The sequence below is a fragment of the Pleurodeles waltl genome, chromosome 3_1, assembly GCF_031143425.1.
Source record: "Pleurodeles waltl isolate 20211129_DDA chromosome 3_1, aPleWal1.hap1.20221129, whole genome shotgun sequence".
NCBI classification, from domain to species: domain Eukaryota; kingdom Metazoa; phylum Chordata; class Amphibia; order Caudata; family Salamandridae; genus Pleurodeles; species Pleurodeles waltl.
This window is the reverse complement of record NC_090440.1, coordinates 666081552-666094347: the sequence shown is the minus strand read 5'-3', so window position 1 is coordinate 666094347 and position 12796 is coordinate 666081552.

Sequence of the window (12796 nt, the reverse complement as noted above, 5' to 3'; positions counted from 1 at the left end):
CCTCCCCCCTCCTTCTCACCGCTCCTTTAGCCAGTTTCCCGCCGCTGCGGCCCCTCCCCCCCTCCTTCTCACCGCTCCTTTAGCCAGTTTCCCGCCGCTGCCTCCCCTGCGGCTTCTCCCCCCAGCCCTCCCATTGGACAGGCCCTCCCACCTCCCAGCTGCCACTCCCACCCTCCCCTCCTCCTATGCCAGCCGCGGCGCGGTGACAGGGAGCAACCTTTGACCCTGCTACTGCAGGCAGGTCGCTCCCCGCTCCGCCTTTCCGCGCTCCATCCCGTTTTTTCACTGCTCCTTCAGCCAGTTTCCCGCCGCTGCATCCCCTACGGCCCCTTCCCCCTCCCCCTCCTTCTCACCGCTCCTTTAGCCAGTTTCCCGCCGCTGCGTCCCCTGTGGCCCCTCCCCCCTCCTTCTCACCGCTCCTTAGCCAGTTTCCCGCCGCTGCATCCCCTGCGGCCCCTCCCCCCAGCCCTCCCATTGGACAGGCCCTCCCACCTCTCAGCTGCCACACCCACCCTCTCCTCCTCTTGTGCCAGCCGCGGCACAGCCGCGCCACTGTTGCGCCGAAGGCGTGCCAAAGTCAAGCCCGTTTGCACCCGTCCGCGTCTGGACCGCGCCCAGCGCCAGCCCCCCTGGTCTGCGAGACCCCTGCACCTCCAGACGCCGCTACACGGCCGACCAACTCAACCCCGGCCGCATCACAGCATGCTCCCAGCCCTCACCAAGGAACACCCACGGACCCTTCGCATGCCGCACCTGCAGATTCACCTGCGACAGAACAACGAAACCAACAAAGACCGAAACTAACCACCTCCACTGCATACTCCTCAACAGCCGCTCCACACGCAAGCACGCCATCGAGCTCTGGGACCTGCTCGAGTCCACCGCCCCAGACGTAGCCTTCCTTACCGAAACCTGGTGGAATGACTCCTCGGCGCCCGACATCGCAATAGCCATCCTGGACGGCTACAAGATCATCCGTAGGGACCGCAAAAACGGAATCGGAGGAGGCATAGCCATCGTCCACAAACCCTCCCTCAAGGTCGACACCCACACTGACGACTCCCTCAAGACCGCCAAACACCTACACTTCCGCATCCACACCGACCCCAACACCACTCTCAGAGGAACGATCATTTACAGACCCCCCATGACCACGAGCACCATTCGGCGAATCCCTCGCCGACCTCAACAGCACCCACGCACTCACCTCAACGGATTACATCCTCCTCGGGACCTAAATTTCCACCTGGAGAACAACGACACCAACTCCACTACCCTGATCCACAACCTCACCAACCATGGCCTCAGACAACTCGTCAACACACCAACCCACATCGCCGGCCACACGCTTGATCCCATCTTCTCCTCAAGCGCCCACGTACCCTTCAACCATACCACCGTACTCCACTGGACCGACCACCACTGCATCCACTTCACCTACAAGAAACCTACCGAGCACCACCGTACCCAACAACCACCCCACCAATGCTGGAGCAAAGTTACGGAAGTCCAGCTTACCAACGCCCTTGCCCAGAACCCACCCCCGACTCCACCGACCCAGACACTGCCGCCAACAACCTCACCCTGTGGATCAACGACTGCGCCAACACCCTCGCGCCACTAAAAAAAACCACCGACAACCAAGCCAGAAAAAAAGCCGCCTGGTTCACAGACGAGCTCCTAAATTCCAAACGCGACTGTTGGAAGCTAAAAAAGGAATGGCTCCTCAAATGCACACCTGACAGCCTCACAGCCCACAAGGACGTCACCTGCAAGCACCACCAACTCATCAGGCAAGGCAAACGATCCCACTTCAAGGACCGCCTGGACAACAACACACACATCAGCAAAGAGCTCTTCAGCATCGTGAAAGAACTCTCCAACCCCACACCAACATCAATGACATCCCTCCATCCCAAGAACTCTGCAAAGCACTGTCCACCTTCTTCCACTGGAAGATCACCGACATCCACAACAGCTTTGACGCCACTCCCACACCAGACCCCATCCCCGAACACTCCACCTGTGCAAAACACCTGACCTCCTGGACCAACATGAACGACACAGAGACATGCAAGATCATGAACTCCATCCACTCAGGATCTCCGTCAGACCCCTGCCCTCACCACGTATACAACAAAGCCGACTCCACCATCGCCCCCCAACTACGGAAGGTCATCAACATCTCCTTTGATACAGCGACATTCCCTGAAAAATGGAAACACGCCAAAATCCGCGCCCTCCTCAAGAAGCCCAAAGCAGACCCCAACGACCTCAAGAACTTCCGACCCATCTCCCTGCTCCCTTTCCCAGCAAAGGTGATTGAAAAAATTGTCAACAAACAACTAACCAGCCACCTCGAAGATAACGGCATCCTAGACCCCTCCCAGTCCGGCTTCAGACGAAACCACAGCACCGAAACCGCCCTTCTCGCCCCCCCACAGACGACATCAGACGCCAAATGGACAACGGCGAAACATCAGCCCTCATCCTCCTGGACCTATCTGCCGCCTTCGACACAGTCTGCCACCGCACCCTGAAATCACGCCTCCACGAAACCGGAATTCAAGGTAAAGCCCTTGACTGGATCATCTCATTCCTCTCCGGCAGAACCCAGAGAGTCCGCCTCCCCCCCCTTCCGCTCCGAAGAAACCGACATCATCTGCGGCGTCCCCCAAGGCTCATCCCTCAGCCCGACGCTGTTCAACATCTACATGGCCCCCCTCGCTCAAGTGGCCCGACAACACAACCTCAACATCCTCACCTACGCCGACGACACCCAGCTCATCATCTCACTCACCAAAGACCCCCACACTGCCAAAACCAACCTCCACGAGGGAATGAAATCCATCGGCGATTGGATGAAAAACAACCATCTGAAACTGAACTCGGACAAGACGGAGGTCCTCATCCTCAGACCCACCCCCTCCGCCTGGGACGACTCCTGGTGGCCCACTGCACTAGGAACCCCGCCGACACCATCCAACCACGCTCGCAACCTGGGCTTCATCCTCGACTCCTCCCTCACCTTGTCTAAACAGGTCAACGCAGTTTCCTCCTCCTGCTACAACACACTCCGCATGCTCCGCAGAATCTACAAGTGGATCCCGACAGAAACAAGAAGAACAGTGACACAGGCCCTCGTCAGCAGCAGGCTGGACTACGGCAACACACTCTATACAGGCATCCCAGCAAAAGACCTACTACGCCTCCAACGTATCCAAAACGCCTCTGCCCGGCTGATCCTCAACGTACCCCGCCACAGCCACATCTCCCACCACCTGAGAAACCTTCACTGGCTCCGCGTGGACAAAAGGATCACTTTCAAGCTTCTTACCCACGCTTACAAAGCACTCCACGACACCGGACCAGCCTACCTAAACAACAGACTCAGCTTCTACACCCCCACCCGTCAGCTCCGCTCCACTAACCTCGCCCTCGCCGTCGTCCCCCGCATCCGAAGAAAGACCTCCGGCGGAAGATCCTTCTCATACTTCGCCGCTAAAACCTGGAACACCCTCCCCACCAACCTGCGACAGACTCAAGACCTACTCACCTTCAGAAGACTCCTCAAGACCTGGCTCTTCGACCAGTAACACCAGCTCTCCCCCCCACCCCCACCACCAGCGCCTTGAAACCCTCAGGGGTAAGTAGCGCGCTTTATAAATTCAATGATTGATTGATTGATTGATTGAACCATCCACCCTTGGGGTTGCATAAGGCTTGGATGTGGCCCCGTTGGGAGTTCTGCAGTGACCGCCTTGGTGAGGCTTATGTGAGACCCACATAGCCAACGCTGTCCCATGGCAAACCAGGGACAAGGGCCTCAAGGGAATTCCAGTGAGAGGGGAATCCCGCCTAGAGAGATGTGTCAAAAGCAGCTCCATGACAGGCACCGGAAAGCATTAAGGTCACGGATGGAGACTCGTCACCCAAAGACTATCAAACAAAGGCTAGTGTACTTGAGTCCTGACGGCCAGAGCACACAGACCCTGTGACAACCTCCCTTGTGGCTCCAAGCACGACTTGGATGTGGTCCTGTTGGCTGTTCCTCAGTGACACCTTTGCTTGGCCTGTGGCAGGCCCTGCACTGTCCACACGGTCCCGTGGCAGCCCAGCAAAAGGGCCTCGAGGAGACTCCTGTGTGATGGAGTCCTGGCATGAGATGGAATCCTCAAGCAGCTCTACCAGCGGACGTTAGGAAGCGCATAGACCTTCAAGAAAGACACCCTTTCATCCACATCATCCTCAGTCTTTGCAGCTTCGCCATCCATGGAGCCTGAATGCCTTCAGACAGATCTCTGCAGTGGACTCACCTTCTCTCCTGATGCACCCGCTTTAAACTCTGTAGATAGACTTCACCACTGCTCAGGATGTGACATCCCAGTGGACTTTGTAAATAGACTCCAACACCGTGAGACTAGGCGGGAGAGGACCAACAGTGCCCGAGTGAACTGTAGCCTCATTTACAGCTGATTTAGGGATCTGGACTTCGTCAACACTGCCATTTGTGCCCAGATTAGTCTGGTTAAATTACGGAGGCTGTTCCGTGATGTCGGGTGCTTCCAGCTGCACCTGTCCACTCATCATGTCCGGCGGACTGCCTGAGAGACTTAGTGGTGCTTGTTTTAGGGTTTATTCTTCCCCACAAGTTGGACTTGATTGTTCTTTTTCTGAATAAAGTTTGGGAGGGATATAGAGTTCAGCTGGACTCATACTATTATTTGGTAATGACGTGTTTCCACCGGCCACTCCTCGATGACTGGCATCCACCCTCACCCCACACCCATGCATCACAGGTGCCACCGGTCAGGTGACCCTACTAATAAAAGGGTCTGGATGCACGTGCCTGAGGCTAGTTCATGTAACCGCAAATATGTGTCCGTGTGGTCGTTCTTTAAGTAGCAGGAGGGCCTAGGGTCCCCAACACTACGGATGCAACCCGATGTAGCAGCTATCTTGGGAACAGGGCAGTCAGCACATTGCACCCTGATTGAGTGGGAAATGTTTGAGAAAGTAAAACAGTAACAGTAACAGTTTTTCAGTTACAGAAAAAGAAAACTGAATTGGTAGAAAATCTTAGGTTATTTGAAACTTTAAATAGAAGACCTACTCTGCGTGTACAACATAAATACTTCTGGTAATTTGTGGGTTTAACATATATTGAAGATGAGGTGAGAAGGAAAACGTTAATGGATGCATTACCATCACCTTAAGGTTACTAACAATAATATAAGGGGTAATATGAGGTGTGGTGAAGAGTGGACTAAGAACAATGACAAAAATACATCAGCATATAGGAAAAAATACTCCTACATTCTCTTGGTCCCGAAGGGTTAAGAAACTCCAGTCAAATACCCATGGAGGGCAGAGCAGGGTTCAGAAATGTCTTTAATCATGCTGTTAGTGACATATTTTGCTCCAAAATTGTAATTTGCATAACATGGCACACATTTTTTTTTTACAGTAAAAATGTTAGAGATGAGACAGCTGGTGAATATTTGTCTGACCTGAAAGACTTCAGGGAGGAGCTGGCTTGGCAGTTCTAACAGGACTGCTCCCAATGGAACAGGGTCATTTGCATATAGGTGGATCCAAAATGAGATGGCATGGTGTACAAGATAATGATGGACCAGGGATGCAGCCCACGTAATTACCAGTGGCTGAGATTAATTCAAGCATTTCATCCATTACTTTTTGTATACCCTAATATGACATGAAAGACTTCCTACAAACTGTGGGGGTTATTACAACTTTGGAGGAGGTGTTAATCCGTCCCAAAAGTGACGGTAAAGTGACGGATATACCACCAGCCGTATTACGAGTCCATTATATCCTATGGAACTCGTAATACGGCTGGTGGTATATCCGTCATATTTGGGACGGATTAACACCTCCTCCAAAGTTGTAATAACCCCCTGTATGTTTGCGGTAATATAGGGGCACATTTAGACAATAATGACGCAGCCCAGCACTGCAAGCCATCTTGCAGCGCTGAGCCTCACCATCAGGAAATTGCAGGGATGCATCGTATTTACAGCAAAAGGACACATCCCTGCACTTTCCTCAGCACTGGAGCACAATTTGCAGCCTAGAGCCAGTGCAGGCACCCTTGCAAGGATGCTTGAGTTGCAGGGATGATTGTTTATCACCTTCCTGCACATAAACAATCATTATTGCCGTTTTCCTCCTTCTATGTATGCTGCTAATGCACATAGAAAGAGGAAAAAACGAGAAGAAATAAACATATTTCTCCTCGTTGCAACACTTTTACACTATCTCTGGGATGGTGTAGGAATCTGACGCATTTCCCACCTTGTACATCTGGGAATGTGTCAGATTTTTGGGGTGTTGGGTGGGAACACCCACAGCAACACCCACGAAACACCGCTTTCACGCTGAGTAATGTACAAAAGGGGGATATACTCACAAAGCCAAGAAAAGCCACGCAATGTGGCTTTGCATGGCCCTGTAAATATGGGCCAGCACACTGTACCACTGGAGCATTAAAAAAAAAGGTGATGCTCCAGTGGCACTAGGGGCTTTTAAATATGCCCCTTAGTATGTACACTACAAGCAAACCATGGATACAGGAGATATTGGGGATCAATGGAGAATGGAGGATGTGTTGGCAATTGTTCATAATACAAAAATAGCTGAACACTGCCAAATCAGTTTAAAGTGAAACGAACAGACAAGAGTGTGATATATCGGATGAAGTACCCTGTAAAACTGAATGAATAACTTGTAGAATAAATAATGTAAAACAAAAGGTCAAAGGAAACAAAAGGATGATGGAAGACCTTGCTGTTACAGATGTGACAGTAGCAGTCATTTAGAATTTAGCAAGAACTGTTCAGCGTTTAAACAAAGCTGCTGTGAATGTGGAAACATGGGGGTAGTTTTCAAAAGTATGTAAAAGGAAGTCTCAGGGTAATAAAGTAAAATATATTGAGCAGGCTGAAGACCAAACTTCTAGCAATGAAAAGCAATACAATAAAAGCAATAATAGGAACATTTTGAATGTTAAGGAAAGAGTTAGTTTAAATGTTTCAGATGATGGAAAGCTGAAGAAGAAACCAACATGTTTCATGACTACAGGCAAACTTGGAATTCATGTGGTGGAAGATTTTGGTTCTCCCTATACCTTACATAGTAAGTAACGAAGTATAGAAGAAAATATTTTAAGGGAAGTTAGAAGGTTGTTTAAGACAGATATTAACTCAGCGGAATACAGTGGGGAAGCCATCAAAATGTTAGGGTTTAGGAATTTAGGGCCAGATGTAGGAAACTGTTTGCGACTCGCAAATGGCAAAATTTGCTGTTTGCGAGTCGCAAAACGCAGTTTCCTATGCAGAAATGCATTTTGCGAGTCGGAACCGACTCGCAAAATGCATTTCCGACTCGCAAATAGGAAGGGGTGTTCCCTTCCTATTTGCGACTCGCAGTGGGATGCAATTCCATTTGCGACCGCGTATGCGGTCGCAAATGGCATCGCAGTTACCATCCACTTCAAGTGGATGGTAACCCACTCGCAAATTGGAAGGGGTCCCCATGGGACCCCTTCCAGTTTGTGACTGGACCCACAAATATTTTTTCAGGGCAGGGAGTGGTCCAAGGGACCACTCCCTGCCCTGAAAAAATTCCGAAACTAAAGGTTTCGTTTTTTTTTTTAAGTGCAGCTCGTTTTCCTGTAAGGAAAACGGGCTACACTTAAAAAAAAAAAAATGCTTTATTGATCAAGCAGTCACGAACATGGAGGTCTGCTGACGACAGCAGGCCTCCATGTTAGCGAGTGCCTATACTCGCTATGGGGCCGCAATTTGCGACCCACCTCATGAATATTCATGAGGTGGGTCATTGCGACCCCATAGCGAGTCGCAGTCGGTGTCTGAGACACCGTACTGCATAGCAATTTGCGACTTGCAAATTGCGAGTCGCAGGGACTCGCAATTTGCAAGTCGCAAATTGCCGTTTTGCTGCATCTGGCCCTGAATGTTCAATTGTAAAAACAAAAAAACAGCAGGGAAACGATGTTCATTTGGAAAGATAGAGGACATAAAACAATTCTTAAGTATAAAACGTGCCCCAAAATCTATAAACAAGGAATGTGCCATAATGTTGTTGTATGACATATATTGGTTAGGGCTATGTGAAAGAGTATAGAGAGGCTGCTGATCGATGACCCTTTAGTTATGGTCAGATGGGCAAATGGCAAGATAAGATTGTCCGATCTGAGCAGTAACTTAAGGATTGACAGGGTCCCAATACTAAGAATTCACGAAATGCTGGTATTAATGGAAAGGGACTAATTGGTTTTCTCTCTTGGAACTGCCTACCGCTAGGCTCTGCTGTACAAGGTTTGAAGGCTATTTGTCGTGTTTATAATGCAAAATGATGTGTTACCACTTCAAGCAGGTGCTGTTTAGACTGGCATCCTGACAGCTGTTTTTCAGATTAACGTTCAAGTTGTTAGGGAAAGTAAAAGGAGTCAACGTTTTTCAAGATGTTCTCATTATGACAAAAGATACAAAAGATAGTGGTTTAAGTTTTGAAGATCCTAAAATGCAAGGGGTGAAGGTTTCATCAAATGTCGCACATTTAAAGCAAGTGAATCTTACTGGAGACTTCGCACTTAGAGGGAGGTGCCTGCCAACAGCCAATCAACTGTCTTCCTTTCACTCCCCTTCCAGAAACCCCCCTTGCGTCAGCCATCTATGACACATAAGATGCAACACAACTCCCTCCTCAACACCAACAAATAAACTGTAATAAACGATGCAAGTAACATTTTCATATCACACAACTAAATACGCGAATCAAAAAGATATTAAACCAATAAAATACAACTCGATTCAGCTAATACATAAATAATGTTTGACTAATTTTGGAGAGCTTTGTATTAATTTCTGGCATACCTTCTGGGGAATAGAAGAACACTATCATAAAACAACAATATACATGCAATAGCGATATACCAAACTGTAAAATATATATCAACTCTGCTAATTCCTTATATAATCCTTGAACCATTTTGTAGAGGTAAGCGTTCATTCCTGTCGTAACTTCAGTGGACTAGATAGAGTAGCATTATAACCCCTCCCATGACCTCGGTTAAAATCATTTGTGAGAAATGTTGTTATCTTCTTGTAGTTCCACACATTACCATTGCTCAATACAGTATACAGGTTTATGTTTCTCACTTGCAAAGGATCTGAACATCCACTCCTTACAATCACCCAATCACCTACTAACAAACCCATTCTACCAGAACGACTGTTCTTTTCATCACCATTGCACAGTGTGCACTTCTATACACCTTTAGATAGCAGCATCCTATTCTATATAATTTCTCGACCAGACCATTCCCTTGAGGGTAATACACAAATGAACGGATATGTTCAACCCCATATGACATCAGATGGTAATTCATGTCTTGTAAAACAAATTAAACCGCATTGTCTGTTATTACTGTCTCAGGTATCCCTTCTCTATCCCATATTTCTTTAAGAAAAATAATCACATATTGAGTGGTTGCTTGATTAGTAAAGTTTACTTCTGGCCACCTTGAATGACAATCCACCACTCCCATAGCATATTTGGAACTAGTACCCAAGCAATTGTAAGGCCCTGAAATATCAATCCAATCTTTTGCAAGGGGCATCTATTTTTTCAGTTATAACATGAGGCTACTCCGCCGTCCTCTACGATTTGTCATTCCATGAACACAGTGTGCAATTTCTAATGTTTCACTCCACGTCCCGCTCCATACCTGGCCACCAACACTTACCCCTTATCCTACGCTTGGTTGCAGTCATGCCACTATGACCTTCATAAGCCAACCTCAAAATGTTCTCCTGCAACACTTCAGGCACTACCAACATTTCTCCTCTCCAAAACATTTAATCAACCACCGACAATTCAGTCCTAATGTGACAATGGTTCTTAGACTGATCAGACCCCTCACTACTTCTTGGTCATTCCTTCAACACATAGTTCATGACGTCCTACAACACCACGTCCACCTTCACCGCACCTTTCCACTACTCAGGTGAGATATGGCCATCAGAGATTGAACTAACAGGAGCCACCATCCATTCAGCCTCACCTACTTCACATCTTTCCTAACGCTAAACAGGTAACCTTCTCTTCCATTTTGTAAGAATACTCTAACACCCTCATCATCCATCGTGATATTCTACCAGATGCCTTGCTCGAACCTTTAGTAGTGAAAACATCAACTAAATAACTGTGGTCTGTGCAAAAAACAAATTCAGTTCCCCAAACAAATTTTCTAAAATGATCTACACTCCACCAACAGGCCAATGCTTCACACTCTATGGTGGAGTATGATAATTCCACATTTCTCAATGGTCATGATGCATAAGCAATAGTGACTTCCATCTCTGCATTGGGCTAGTACCGCACCTAGCCCGATGGTGCTGACATCTGTGCAGATTATACTTTTGTCACATATGTCAAATGGTTTGGGGTGGAAGCTATATCTTTTTTTAACTGGATAAACTTGTTCTCACACCATTCACACCACTCAAATTTGCAGTTTTTCAACATCAGTTAACTCATGCACACAGTCTTATCAACAAATAATGGTTGAAACAAGAATAATATTCAGCCAACCAAAAGAATGATCATAGCTGATCCTTGTTTACCAGAGAAGGGGCATCCTGGATAACAGTCACCAATCTGACCTCTGGTGATACACCATTCTCAGCCAACCAGAGCTCCAGGTATTCCACACCCTTCACACCAATCTGGCAGTTCTCCAGTTTGATAGCTATCCCACTCTTCTGCCAGATAGACATCACCTTATTCAACACTTTGTCATGAGTTTCCTTATCCTTGCCAAAATCCAGAATGCCATCTTGGAAATATGTCACATTAGCTACATCATGAAATAGTTGATGAATTGCTCTTAGGAAAATGGCTGGCGCAGGTGCCACACCGAATGGCATGCATACAAACCCATATACCCCTTCAGGTGTGATAAATTATGTTAATGGCCTGGATCCCAGATGTAAAGAAATTTGATGATATGCAGACAACTAGTCTAACATACACAATAGTTTTGCCCCCTTGCCCATCGTCAAGATTTCACCAATATCGGGCAAAGAATGCCTGTCTACCCAGATTGCTGTATTCAAATCATGGCGATCCACACACATTCGCAAATCCTCATTGGCCTTCTTGGCAAGAGCAATTAGAGCTAACCACTCAGACCCTTAGATTTCTTCAATCATTCTCTCCACACACAACCTACACAGCTCTTTCTTCAAAGGCCCTCCTTTTATAAGAGGCACACAACATACCTTTTGTGCCTTGGGAATCGCTCCATCCTTCAAAGTAATCTTGTGCTTGAAACCCTTAAGTTAGCCTAACCTCCTCCTTAAAAACTTCTGGGAACCTTACTTCCCACCTGACATTAGCCACAGTATTTAATCTAGTCTCTGCACCCAAAACCTGGTCTGGCTGATTAGGATCTAAGCTTATTAGTAGTTCTCTTTCTTGTGGCCATCCTGACAAACAGGATCCATATTTTACAATATATACTTTTGAATGAGTTGTGATGCCCTGAATTTCTAATGTGTCCTCAAAATATCCCACCAATACAATGAATTTGTTTCTATATCCTACAAGCTTGAAGTCTAGCAGGAACAGAACTTGATTGGGAAATTTCCCTAGCTGTTCCTCCCCAATCAAAGTATAATGGGCTCCAGAATCACCCATCACTTGTGCTTACATGCTATTGATTAGTATTATACCAAAAGGATTGCCTTTGCTTGTGAAAGTTCCCACTTTCCTTACTTGTAAGAGAAATGCTTCTGAATGTTGTCTGTGTCATTATCTCCCACAGCAGCAACCAAATTTCTCAACTTCCAATAAAAAATCCATTTATTTAAATTTTTCCCTTTGCACATTCTCACAAAATTACCCTATAACTTGCACTGCATGCATATTTGACCAATAACATAAGTGATATTAGTTGTGAAATGACCCTTCAGCCCACACTTATAGCATGTTATATCTTTGTCTTGACCATCAGAGAATTTATACCGCCTCAGGCCTTGTTTCCTTTTAATATTGTGCTTGTGGATTACCTTCTGTACACCTGATATTTTATCAGCATTGCCAGATGTGATTTCTTTTAACCCTTAATCAGTATTCTCAGCCCTCTTAGCAATACTTATTGATTTCTGCTAAGTTATAGTCTCTATATTCAAGAACTTCCCCTGGGGCCTTTTATCATTTACCCTTTTCACTAATTGGTCTCTAAGTATGTTGTCCACAATCTTTTTAAAATTACAAGTTGAAGCCAATAAACATAAATCTGCCTCAAAATTGTTTACTGATTCACCCGGTCGTTGATCCCTTTTTCGAAACTTGAATCTGTCCATCACCTCATTCCTTGTCTTGTCATAGTTTATGTTCAGTTGCTGTATGGTTATTTCAAAATCACCCAAATCCTCTTCTTCATCCTTCATACCTATGGCCATCACATAAACCTCAAAACCTTCCTTTCAGTCCTCCTAAGACATTGTACGTTCTCCTTGATTGCTCTAAAAAGGTACTGGTGCCATCACCCCTCCCATAGTTGTAAAATACTTAGAAATGATTCTGGTACTGCTGATTATTGGCCTGTACAGTGCATAAATGTATTTGTCAAAAGGTTTCAAGTGAAGATAAACACCTTAAAAACACCAACATAGTCCCCACTGTTTAAGCTGCTGCTACTGCTATTCCTTTAGGAATGCGCTCTTGCACAGTCAGCTTTGCGCTC